The following is a 13,728-nucleotide window of genomic DNA, read 5'->3' on the forward strand; positions in this document are numbered from 1 at the left end:
GAACAGTAAAATCCAGACCAGATTCTCTGACAAGCACCTAAGATACAGAATAAAGACATCTGATTTGCTTTAAGTACCTGATATGCCAGGAATGAAGCTGGATTGTTGCTATAAAATTTTAGAAACCTGTCTAAAATTTTTCTGTATGAGAAGGAAAACTCCATAAGCATCTATAGCCGGAGATAAAATTGTCCTCATGGTGCAGCTTCTGATCTGAGATTTAAATGCTGAGATTAAGGGAATTAACAAGATGATCTGTTGGGATTACAGAAAAGAATATTATAACTTCTATTCACATTTATTGTTATTTGTTATTTCATCAGTTTACAATTTCTATTTTGGGTATGTTTTATAGTAGCCGTAATAGTTAGTAGAGTTGTACATTTATATAGTATACGTAGGCATATAATTTAGAAGAGGTGCTCAAAAATATCACGGCATGGTGTTCAGTCAAAAAGTTCAGAGATGGGGCGCCTGGGTGGCTCAGTCGTTAAGTGTCTGCCTTCTGCTCAGGTCATGATCCCAGGGTCCTGGGATCGAGCCCCACATCGGGCTCCCTGCTCCGCGGGAAGCCTGCTTCTCCCTCTCCCACTCCCCCTGCTTGTGTTCCCTCTCTCGCTGTGTCTCTCCCTGTCAAATAAATAAATAGAATCTTTCAAAAATTTTTCTAAAAAGTTCAGAGATGACTTCATAAATGTGGTCTTTTTTTTAAGAATTTTTTTTATATTTATTCATTTGAGACAGAGAGATACAGAGAGAGAGCATGAGCAGGGGGCAGGGCAGAGGGAGAGGGAGAAGCAGGCTCCCCACTGAGCGGGAAGCCTGACATGGGACTTGATCCCAGGACCCTGGGATCATGACCTGAGCCCAAGACTGAGGCTTAACCATCTGAGCCACCCAGGCACCCCGTAGATGTGGTCTTAAAATCACTTTGGCTTGGGAATGCGCAGAAGATGGTGTTAATCCCCTACCACACTGGCTGAAAGTAACTTCAGTGTGGGCACTCTAAATGTCACATTTTTTAGGAGCATCGTATTCCAGTACATCTACCTTTGGAGAGGTGTCAATGGTTTAATGGCTTATAAACCCAATGGGGAGAGGTACAAGAATTCCCATTACAGGGGCGCCTGGATGGCTCAGTCAGTTAAGTGCCTGCCTTCAGCTCAGGTCATGATCCCAGGGTCCTGGGATCGAGTCCCCATGTCGGGCTCCCTGCTCAGCGGGGAGTCTGCTTCTCCCTCTTGCTGCTACTCCCCCTGCTTGTGCTCTCTCTCTCTGTGTCAAATAAATAAATAAAATCTTTAAAAAAAAATGCCCATTACATCCCAACTGTTGTAGTCATGTACTGCCGTACTCCACCCTACTTCCAGTGCTTAGAACAGTGCCTGGCTCATAGTAAGTGCTCAGTAAGCATCACTTCCAAAAATCACTCAGTGAACATCTTATTTTGAGGCACTGCTCTAATACAGCAGTTCATGAGAACACTTGAGATGAGCTATATATTGGAAATCTGATACTGATACATTTTACCAAAACATTTCTCTTTGCCATAATTGGATTTTGAAATACAATTTGGGAACAGTCTATAGGATCAGTTGGATTTTAAAAAAACTCTTTCTTTCAGGTTTATCTGTTTCAACCTTCTTCATTCAACATAACAGACAAAAAAAAAAAAAAAAAAGCCAAACTCATAGAAACAGTAGAAAAGTTGTTGTCGGGAGCTGGAGAAAGGAGAGAATAGGGAGAGGCTGGTAAAAGCGTTTTGCCTTTTCAGCTCTAAGAGGAATAAGTTCGGCGGATCTAATATATGGCAACGGTAGTTGATAACACTGTGTTGTATAATTTAAGTTTTCCTACAAGAGTAGAACTTAAATGTTCTCACCAAAAAAAATTAAACATGACTATGTGGGATGATGGATTTATTAATTAACTAGATAGGGAGGATCCTTTCACAACATGTATGTATATCAAATCACCACAATGTACACTTTAAACATCTTGCAACTTTGTGTGTTTATTATACCTCAGTAAAGCTGACATTTTTTTCTAGAAAACAGCCTGATTCATGGACCCATTCCCATTGAGATTTGGCAACCTCCTCAGTGATCATCTGCTCACTCTTCCACACCAATGACTGTGGCTTATGATGGTACCTCTTTTGTTGAGGATATCAAAAGTCATCTCAAAACAAAATAACAAAACTATCGCATTTTCCCCAAAATGAATGACTATTAAACAAGTTCGTTTTGCTACGGAGAGTACTTTTGTTTGTTTTTTCAGACCCTACTCTAGAATAATGTGCGCATGCCTCCCATACTTTCCTTTCTCTCCAGAAGGCTTATTAACAATGGGGGAAATAATCTTTTGCTTAACTTTCGAGAACCACTTCATTTTCCTTCAGAAAAGAAAAAAGACTGAGAACCCAACAAACCCCAAAACCTTCCAATTGAATGATTTTACTAAAATGAGAAGTAAGTCTAAAAGAGAAACACGTACAGCCATGTACTCTGTGCTAACGAAGACTCCTAAGTTCAAGATTCCCCCCCAAAATTTCTTACTTCAGAGTACTGGGACAGATAGGTGTAGAATGAGAAGCTGACACCAAGCTGAGGAAGGATTCTGCAGAGGAAATAGAAAGGATGAGAAGGCTACGAGAAAACTGTTATTTACACCCCTAGAACAAAGCTATTTCTAAGTCCAGTGAAGCTAAGAACACACACAAAAATGAAATACCACCAATGCCCAGAATTTAGTCAGGTATATTTTATCGAGTTCTACTACTCAGTGTGAAATGAACTCACAGAGGAATTACAATCCAAGCTCAGATGCTTTAGATCACCAATTTCTCCAGCGCTGGGAAAAGACATATTCTTCATAACGTTTTACATTAGAGGATTTTACAAATGTGCAGTTTCCTAGGAAGCTTGGGCTTTCGTATTTCTTCACTATTAACATACGCATATGTCAAATAGAGAAAAAATCATTAATAAGAAGCATCATCTATCATTGAAAACGCAAAACAAGTTGTTTCTGGATTTTGTACTGTCTAGAGAGATAAACATGTTCTGTCAGTTAGAAGTGATGGATGGTCTTGGCTCCTTAGTACTCACTTGGCTGTAGCCTAGTTGTTCATCAGTCTTGTGCCTTAGCCATGTCAGAGGACTGTGCACACGCACACGCACACGCACACACACACACACACACACATGCAACTTTGTATAACCAACATCACATGCTAAATTTCAGAACATTCTGGGACATCAAAAACAAGACCATTTTTGGGAAATTATTCAATTCAGATTTAGAAGGTTAATATAAACACAAATGGTTTGCTGTCAGGGAAGCCATTCTATTAAAGTATTATTTGCAAGGCCCACAAGTTTTTATTATCACTTCATTAAGAAGATGCTTGTAAGGGGCCAAGGCAGTGATGGACAGGCGCTGTGGCTGGAATGCTTTTCTCTAAGTATTAGTCATATTTGTATGTCTTATAGCCCCTTACAAAGTGAACATCATAGGTATTCAATACTTTTTAAGTTGTAGGGAATAAAATCAATAATGACATAAATCATTTACAGATCATGATGTTCATTTGAGAAAAGCCAAATAGGCCTGAGGAATCAAGGATCAAATTCAAAACCAAGCAATTTGTGAACATTTAATAATGTGAATGCTCATACCGTCTTTTGATCACAAAGTCCTATCTATCTTCATGAGAAGAGGGCTGAGACCCAGACTTTGAGAAGTTGGCTATCATGGCCACGGACAGCACTGGAGACAGCTTTCACGTGGATGAAGGTGTAGAAAGCTTAGCTTCAGCCAAAATCAGTGTTTCTAGTGATCTCTGTGCTCCCAAGCGTTATCCACACTTGGGCAGACTTCTCACCCCTGCCACTGGGAGCCTGCAAGCAAGCAATTTAGATGAGATCTTTGTGACTGATTAGATTTGTGCATCTGAGCCCTTGTTGAGTCTCTTAGGTCAAGTTTTCATCATTTGTGTCTAGAGTATCAGAGCAGCCTCTCACCTACACCCCTGCCACTTGCCCTTCAGTCTCCCTACACGCTGCACGAAGCTTATTTTTCACACACGCACACCTGGACTCATCATACTCCTCCTAGAGACTGCCAACCTCCACCATGCCAACAGAGTAAAATCCAAATGTGTTAAAATACCAGACATTTTTGTACTAACCTAACATTTTAGCTTAATATCCCCCTTCTTAAATATATATACACACACATCCACCTCCAGATGCCTCTGATTCCTCAGTCGTTACCCAAATGTCTTAATACTCCCACTGCCAAGCCTTCATTTGTGCTAATTTCTTCCTAGAATGCCCCTTAACACCTGGAAAATGCCTATTCATTCTTCAGTGCTCAGGTCTAACACTGCCCTCATTGTGAAACCTCAGGTTCCAGGCAGAACAAGTCCATCTTTTCTTTGTTTCTTTAACAATTGATATCTGTGCCTTGTAGTGAGATGTTACAGTTGTCTGTCTTCCTAGCTTGATTTAAGATCCTTGGGAATGGAGAATTCATTTACTCAAAAAATTAGTATTATTATCATTGTCATTAATGTTGTATTTGCATAATTATGCTTATTATAATTATTATTCAGTATCTACCAAATGCCAGGTACTGCCTCTGGAGCCAAGGATACAGCAGTGAACACAACAAACAAGATCCCTCTCCTGTTGGAACTTACATTCTATTAGGAGAGAGACAATAAACAAAATAAATACATAGTAGAATACAACGTGATAAGAACTATGAAAAAATATTAGTCCGGGAAGCAGGATAAGGAGTACTGAGGTTGATGGTTGCCCTTTCAATTTGGGTCAGCAGGAATGGACTCGCTGAGAAAGCAGTATTTGAGCCAAGATACAAAGACAGTAAGGCAGAAAGCCATGCAGCTAGCTAGGAAGAAACATACTGCACACAGAAGAAACAGCAGTTGGAAAGGCCCTGAGATTGGGGGCATGCCTGGCACGTTCAAGGACCATCAGAGAAGTCAGTGTGGCTGGAGAAGAGCAAACAAGGGGAAGAGGAGTAGGAAATAAAGTGAAAAAGGTAATGGTAGCCAGTTCATGGAAGATCCCTTATCCATGGTACAGATTTAGTTTTTTCTTCTTTCTCCGTCTCCTTCTTCTCCTTCTTCTTCTCCTTCTTCTTTTTCTTCTCCTTCATCCTCCTCCTCCTCCTCTTCTTCTTCTTCTTCTTCTTCTTCTTTGAGTGAGAAGTTAGGCCATTGGAAAGTTTTGAGCAATAAAGCAATCTGGTGCTTACATTTAACAGGATGGCCATGACAGCTAGGTGTTCACCAAATAATCTTATTCCCTCCCTCTATACACAGTGCAAGGCAATTTCCTAGCTTCTCTTGAAGATGGCACCATGGGCCTGACATCCCAATGGGGAGCAATCAGAAGTGACGTATGCATCCAGTCCTAGCCTGTAAGAAAACACACTGCCCACATTCTCTGCCACATGCAGAGAATCCAGTAGAGAACTCCACATTGTAGGGAGAGAAGGATCTCCTTCTCTCTGAAGGAGAGAAGGATTAGATAAAAGAATCCTGGGTCCCTAAGTGACCGTGATCAGAGCCCCTTCATTCACTTACTCTCATGTGAGCAAAGAACCAACATTTGTTGCACTAAGCCACTGAGGTTTTAGAGTTGTGTTACAGCAGTTGGTGTAACACAGGAAGCTTTGCAGTAATCCAGGTAAAACCTGACATGTGGCTTGGATCAGAGTGGTCACAATGGTAGAAGCAGTCAGAATCTTGACATAGCTTGAATACGAACCAATAGAATTTACTCATAGGTTGTATTTGGGATGAGAGATTCAGAGAGGAGTCAAAGGTAAGGGAAAGAGAGGAGTCCAATATATTTGACCTGAGGAACTGGAAGGATGGCGTTGCATTCATCTGAGCCCAGATGACTCTGAGAGAATCAGGTTCTGGGGAAAATCAGGAACTCAGTTTAAGAAATGTAAAGTTTGAGGGGCACCTGGGTGGCTCAGTCATTAAGCATCTGCCTTCAGTTCAGGTCATGATCCCAGGGTCCTGGGATGGAGCCCCGCCATCGGGCTCCCTGCTCCGCTCCCTCTCCCCCTGCTTGTGTTCCTGCTCTCACTGTCTCTCTCTCTCTGTCAAATAAATAAAATCTTAAAAAAAAAAAAAAAAGAAATGTAAAGTTTGAGATCCAAGTACTAATGCCAAGGAGGCCATTAGACACATAAGACTGTAGTTTAGGGGCAAGGTCTGGGCTGCAAATATAAATTTTGTAGTTTTCAGCATAATATTTCAACCCCAAGACTGTCTGAGATCTCCAAGGGAGATGTAGAGGGAAAGGACCAAGGACTGAGTTCAGGGACATTCTAACTCTTAATGGTCAAGGAGATAAGCAATACCAGCTAGGTGCGTTGGAAAGGAAAGCCAGTGAGGGTGGAGCAAACCAAGACAGAACAGAAACCAAGTAAAGTGCTTCAAAGATGGAGGATTAATTGACTTTAGCAAGAGCTGATGACAGGTCACTTAACGTTATTACCATTCTCTTTTACTCTTAGCGTGGTACCTGACGCACAATAAAAATAAATAAATACTAACTGCACAGCTCTTTGATGCTCTGACTTAGTTCACAGAGGCGAATGGGCTGCTTCAAACAATCCTCCACAGAAATTGCTTATTTCAATGGGGCTTGGAAAAGTGCTAAAATAATACTAAAATACTAAAAAGAGTAAGTTCCTGCTAACTGACTCTTTGCATGCCGCCTTTAGTTGAACGTCTGTCCTAACTCTCCGGTCTATGATGGCCCTAGCTGGGCATCGGAAGCAGAGGTTTTCAAAATACAAAATACAAAAACAGAAGCAGCCATTCATTTAAAATTTTCTCCAGCAAAAGAGTGATAGAGGGCCTCCTCTCAGCAAAGGTGGCTCCTTTTCTCATTGTTCCTTTTCTCTTTTTTTTAAAGCTTTAAGCATAAGCTGCAGGCTCCTTTAGTCTTGTCCCCCAAATAAACTTTGGGTGATCCAAAATTAGAAAAGTTAATTTTTTGAGTTGCTATGTAACAGTGATCACACATATTCTACTTAATTGATACATATAACCCTGTTCGATGGGCAATGTTCAACCCATTTTATTTATCTTTTATTGATATTCAACTCATTTTAGATTTGAGTGATTTAAAATTTATAGAAATACAATTTCTTCTGCTGCTGCTACATATCAGTTAAACAGTAGAACTAGACTTAAACTTCCAAATCTATGTTCATTCTACAATTTCCAATATTGCTCTCTGTCTTCCTTATTACTTTCTGTTCAAAGATTTAAAGTATGCTTACCCAAACAACACAGGCTTTTTCAAAACTGGAGCCTGATGTAAGCCCATGCTCCTCTTTAATTTTCCATTCAGAAATTTAAAGTATGGCTTATTAAAACAATACCTTTTTTCAGAAATAGGGCTGGATATAAAATTACCATGCATCTAAAATATGAATGCACAACTAACAAACTTCGAAGTGCATTGCAAGACGTGACAATTTAGAAATGTTTTATTCAAAAAAAAGTAGGAATCTCATCCAGAATGGCCCATACTAAGATATAAATTCAAAATCTCCTTATTTATTAACAAACATTGAACAACAAATATATTTAGGACATTGATGGCAGTACCAAAAATAATAGAGACATATAAATTAGTTCATTATAAATGTTTATATAAATCTTTTGGAGCTGAAAGTAAACCGCTTATTTCATTGATCATGTGTTTGTGTGTGTATAATCAATTTTATAAGCTAAGAGTACAGTTATTTACATGAGAGATGTGGAAAACAGCTAAAATTGGCATATATAAGCAGAAGATAGGACACTGGCCAATGCACATTAGGAATGCTGGGGCTCAAACTTGGTCAACACCACTACATTATCTGAAATTCACAAAGGTTTCATAAAATAAAGTAAAATGATTATGAAGTCAAACTAGGTATCAAATTCCAAAATATTGAGAATAACTTGTCTATTGAATACGCTTTAAATTGGCATGAGTTGAATAACGATCAAGTTAAAAACTTTCTATCTGTAAGATCTGTCATTTCTGAAATATTATTTCACCAACCTAGAGAAAAGAAATGAACTGTTCCTTTTTCTTCTAATATCACAAGTGTCTCAAAAGATTCTCATCACAGCTACCAAATTTTCTTCCCGTAATTTGAGATCATTCTGAAATAAAGATACAATTTCTAATGTGAACTGTTAAGAAATCGCATACTCTTCGCAATATAATCTCCTGTTCAATGTAAAAGTCTTTGGCTTTGTTGCAATCTCATTGCAAGTAGACCTGAGATCATTCGATACCACCGAAACAAATTCTCTCCAGGATTTCCTAACGTGTTTTGTGTTTATAAACTCTTTTCAGCTCCCCAAAACAGAACCTGAGGTATGTAGTGGTTAAGGGATAATCGTTAATTTAAATTGTAATAGATATATCATAATGCAATTATTTAAATGAGGTCATCTGTACCATGCAGTTCCATTTTCTGAAAGTACAGACTGGGTTCCATAACTGATCCTCCAGTGAAAAACAAATTAAAATGCTAAGTCAGATATATTTGTAAATCTTTTCAAATGCCTATATCCAGCAAGAAAGTAATACTCAGATGCCAAAATTTAAGTGAGGGCAGAAACCCAGCAAGGTAAATAGAGAATTTAAAATAGGTCATTCCTTGGAGAAAGCCAATTTCTGAGCTTAGGAATTTGAAGCTTTGACTTTTATGGCTTTAAAGGTGCAGGAGCAGAAAACAATGCCCAAAGCATGCACAAATAAGAGTTTAATAGAAGGAGAGGGGAAAGAGAATGAATTATGGGAAATATTTGAAGAAACAATGACTTAACGTTTCTAAAACTTACAGAAGACCCCTCCCCATAGATTCAGAAAGCTTCACAAATATCAAGTAGAATAAAGAAAGAGAAATCCAGGGGCGCCTGGATGGCTCAGTTGGTTGGGCGACTGCCTTTGGCTCAGGTCATGATCCTGGAGTCCCGGGATCGAGTCCCGCATCGGGGTCCCGGCTCAGCAGGGAGTCCGCTTCCCCTCTGACCCTCTTCCCTCTCGTGCTCTCTATCTCTCATTCTCTCTCTCTCTCTCTCTCAAATAAATAAATAAAATCTTAAAAAAAAAGAGAAATCCATATTGCAATGAAACCATCAAAACCAAAGAAAAAGAAAAAGTCTAAATAGAACCAGAGGGAAAAAAAAGACGATTACTATAAAGGAATAATAATTACATTAACAGATGATTATCATTTCTAAGAGTGGAAACCGGAAGATGGTGGAATTATATGTATGCTGAGAAAAATTAGCTACCCGCATACTAAGCCCAATTAAAAGTATGTAATCCAAATTTATTGGTTTATAATGCATTGAAAATGAACTGCAAGCATTTAATGTGTACAATTTCCTCAAGCCCTTCTGCAGTGTATCCCATCCCTTACCACTGGCACCAGACAACCACAGATATATATTTTTGCCAGTATAGCATTTTTTATTCTTTTTTGCATGAATGGCATCATACAAAATGTATTTTTTGTGTGGATCCTTTCACTTAGCATAACAATTTTGAGGATAATTATCTTGTATTATGAATCAGTATTTCATTGTTTTTTATTTCTGAATAACATTCAGTTGAATAGATATGGCACATTTTTAAAAATTCACTGACAGACATTTAGGTGGTTTCCACTTTTTGGCTATTGTTAAACCTGTTACAATCATTCACTTTAGTGTGAATGTTTTATTTTTTTATTTTTTTATTTTTCATTTCATACCTAGAGTGAAATGCCTGGATCATAAGGTAGGTATTCGCTTACTTATTAAAGTAAGTGTCAATCTTCCAAAGTACTTGTAAGTGTATGAGAGTTCCAGTTGCTTCACATTCTCATGAAAATGTGTATTCTTGGCAATTTTAATGTCAGTGTTCTTTTTTTAAGATTTTATCTACTTATTTGACAGAGAGAGAGAGAGAGAGCACAAGCAGGGGGAGTGGCAAGCAGAGGCAGAGGGAAAAGCAGGCTCCCCACTTTTCGAGCAGGGAACCTGATGCAGGGCTTCATCCCAGGACCACAACCTGAGCCAAAGGCAGATGCCTAACTGACTGAGCCACCCAGGCACTTAATGTCAGTGTTCTACTGATAAGTAGTGACATCTCACGGTCTCCACTTGCATTCTCCTAATGATGTTGAACATCATTTTATGTCGTATTCACCACAGTTTTCTAAAGTATCTTTTGAAATTTTTTGCTCATTTTTAAATTGGGCAGTTCATGTTCTTATTTTTTAATTAAGAAACTTAGGATTGCTGGGTGGCTCAGATGGTTGGGTGTCTGCCTTCGGCTTAGCTCATGATCTCTAGGTCCTGGAATCGAGCCCCAAGTCAGGTTCCCAGCTCAGTGGGGAGTCTGCTTCTCCCTCTCCCTCTCCCTCTGCTTGTGCTCTCTCTGTCTCTCTCTCAAACAAATAAATAAAATCTTAAAAAAAAGGAAGTCTTCTGCATGGAGCACTGGGTGTTATACGCAAACAATGAATCATGGAACACTACATCAAAAACTAAAGATGTAATGTATGGTGATTAACATAACATAATAATAAAATAAAATAAAATAAAAAATAGCAAAAAATGGTAAAAAAAGAAAGTATATATATTCTAGATATAAGTCTTTTGTCAGAAATATGTATTGCAAATAATTTATTCAATTCTGTGGCTTATCTTACATTTTCTTAGCAGTATCTTTTGAAGAGCAAAATCTGTAATCTTGATAAGGTCCAATATTTTTCTTTTGTAGGTCATGCTTTTTGTGTGGTATCTAAGAAAAGTTCCTACTCGAAGTTGCAAAAAATATTTCATCCTAGGTTTTCTTCTAGAAGTTTTTTACTTTTAACTTTTCCATTTAAGTCTATAATCCATTTCAAGTTAATTTTTGTATATAAGGTAAGGTAAGGATTGAGGTTTATTTTTTTATATGGATATCCATTTGTTCTAGCACTATTTGTTGAAAAGACTTTCCTTTAATAAGTTGCTTCATCACCATTGTTGAAAACAAGTTACATACATAGGTATGAGTCGATTTCTGGATTCCCAATTTTGTCCCATTGATCTACACATCTACCCTTTCACTAAAACCATTCTGTGGGTAAGATACCCTGAAGTCACAAAATAAAATAAAAGAGATTATTCCAAATATGTTAATGATTTAAAATTATATGGACCAAATACTTCAATTTAAGAAAAAGAAAATTATAAAATATTTAATTCAGCTATATCTTATTTATAGGAAATATATCAAAAACAAAGATATAGAAAGTACAAAAGCATAAAAAATAGAAATTTATATGCTAAGCAAATCCTAACCAAAGGAAAGCCTGCATAATTCCATTAATACCAACAATTCATTCATAAACTAAGAGCATTATTAGAAATAGGTCAATTCAGGGGCACCTGGGTGGCTCAGGCAGTTAAGTGTCTCCCTTCGGCTCAGGTTATGACCTCAGGGTCCTGGGATTGAGAACCCTGCTCAGCAGGGAACCTGCTTCTCCCTCTCCCCACTACTCATACTCTCTCTCACTATTTCTCTCATATAAATAAATAAAATCTTTTTTAAAAAGTCCTAAAAAAAGGAATAGGTCAATTCATAATGATACAATTTTCAAAAAAAGGTTTCAATACACATGGAAGAATATCGGTTCTAAAATTATATGTAACTAATAACATAAGTTCAATGAATACAAAGCAAAAAATTATATAACACAATGAGAAACAGAAATCTACCAACATAGTAGAATGTTTTTAATATACCCTCCCCATTAATAAGACAAATCAGATACCATATAACAATATAGCCCAAATGAAAATGCAAAAAGTGTTCTTAAAACCCGTAGGTCAAAAGAAACCCTCTCAAAATATTCCCACCAAAAATGCCACATCCAAAAATATCTGAAGCCCTCCACCCTCATGGACTTATCATCTCATTTTCTTCTTACCAAAAATTCCAAGCTTTTAATATGCCTGAATAGGCAAAGAAATATGATTGTTTTTGTTTGGATTAGGAGAAGTAACACAGAGTTCTACAACAAAGAAACCTAATAAATTCCAGTTCCTTTAACAAAATAAAAGTTTATTTTTTATTCCAATTACCCACCAGTTGAAAGTTTCCTTCCATATGGTGATTCAGGGACCCAGGTGGCTTCCACTTTGTGGTTCCATTTAAGTCCACAGCAACTTAAACCTATTGGTGGATCTTCTGCATCCACCCAGAATTTGTGGGAAGAGAAAGAGTTGAGAGTTTTAAGTTTTTATGGGCCAAGCTTGGAAGCGGCATGAAAACATCTACAGGATTTAGTCATATGGCCAGACATAATTGCAAGGGAGGCTGGAAATTATCATCTGAGAGTGTGCCCAGGAGGTAGATAAAATGTTCTTTTTGGGGGGGGAGAAAATCACTTTATTCTAATTAATTCACAAATAAGAACATCACAAAAGGTGATTTAAGGAGGCACACAAATATCTGCCCAACCCCAAATTCAAACCATCTCATGAACTTCTATACAGTAAGAACAACCTGTTTCATTCCAATTCTGAAAAAAGCTGTATTTAATGAAGGAGAAGCTTAACTGGTGGTTTTACACTTTATATAATCACCATCAATTATATTTTTATGCTAAATTAACTTGGGTATGAGAGATGATTTTCCATGTCTTCAATTTGAAGTTCTTGATTAGGCTAATCCATTTGCAAATCTGCATTGTTTCAGCACCTCGCTGAAACTTTCACAAAGCTTCAGGTCACCCTGGTTCTGGGCACACTCCAGAAATTGTTTCATCTCATAGTGGCATGGGGCCAGACTGCTGCTGCTCCTGGAATGCTGGCTGGGTCCCCTGAGGCTCCTGGTAAGTGATGTCAGGCCTGAAGGCTCAACATTGCCTCCTCCACCGAAGCCCCCAGTGATGGCATGACCTATCGTGTGCCCGACAGCCACGCCAGCTGCAGTGGTTGCCATCTGGGCCATGAGCCCTGGCTGCCGGGGCGCTGCAGCAGGTGAGCCGACAGCAGCTGGTGGAGCCGCTGCCGGAGGCTGAGCTGCCGACGCTGGTCTAGGCGCCGCTCTCCTCTGAGGTGCCCGGCTGGCAGGAGGGGCCATGCGGGAGGTGTGGCTCCGGCTTCCACGCGGCATGGTGACTTGCAGAGCAGCTCGGTGTCTAGAAGTCCCGATAAAATGGTTTTAAGAAACACATAGCAGTGTCTGTCACAATACCCCACCATCCTACTTAACCAGAGAGCAAACAGTTCTATCTCACTTTCTATAAATGTTTTCTATCTATAATATCATTTGTCTGATATGATTATATAATTCCTTTCTTAACCTCTTGTACTCTTTTCCACTCTATGTCCTTGATGCTTTCAGAACTCCTTCACAAAGGAAGTGAGATGCAGTAAGGGAACAACTAAATAAAAACTATTACCTTTTTTTTTAATTAAGGCATGATCTCCATATAGCAAAACTCCATTTTAGTGAACAGCTCTATGAGTTTTCACTAGTACTTAGAGTTGTTCAATCTGCACCACAATCAAGATATAGACTAATTTCATTAACCCTCTTCCCCCAAAAAAATTCCCCTTTGCCTTTGTAGTCAATTTTTACCCCTACCCACACCCCTGGTAACTACTGATATATTTTCTGTTAA

General features: G+C 38.5%; 1 pseudogene; it reads right to left on the reverse strand.

The window, feature by feature from the left end:
• Window positions 1-12,761: 12,761 nt before the first annotated feature.
• Window positions 12,762-13,217, reverse strand: LOC114217263 (coiled-coil-helix-coiled-coil-helix domain-containing protein 2 pseudogene; annotated as a pseudogene).
• Window positions 13,218-13,728: the final 511 nt, after the last annotated feature.

The sequence above is a fragment of the Eumetopias jubatus genome, unplaced genomic scaffold (genome assembly GCF_037043125.1).
Source record: "Eumetopias jubatus isolate StellerSeaLion01/CBP00866 unplaced genomic scaffold, mEumJub1_p1.0 scaffold_8, whole genome shotgun sequence".
NCBI classification, from domain to species: domain Eukaryota; kingdom Metazoa; phylum Chordata; class Mammalia; order Carnivora; family Otariidae; genus Eumetopias; species Eumetopias jubatus.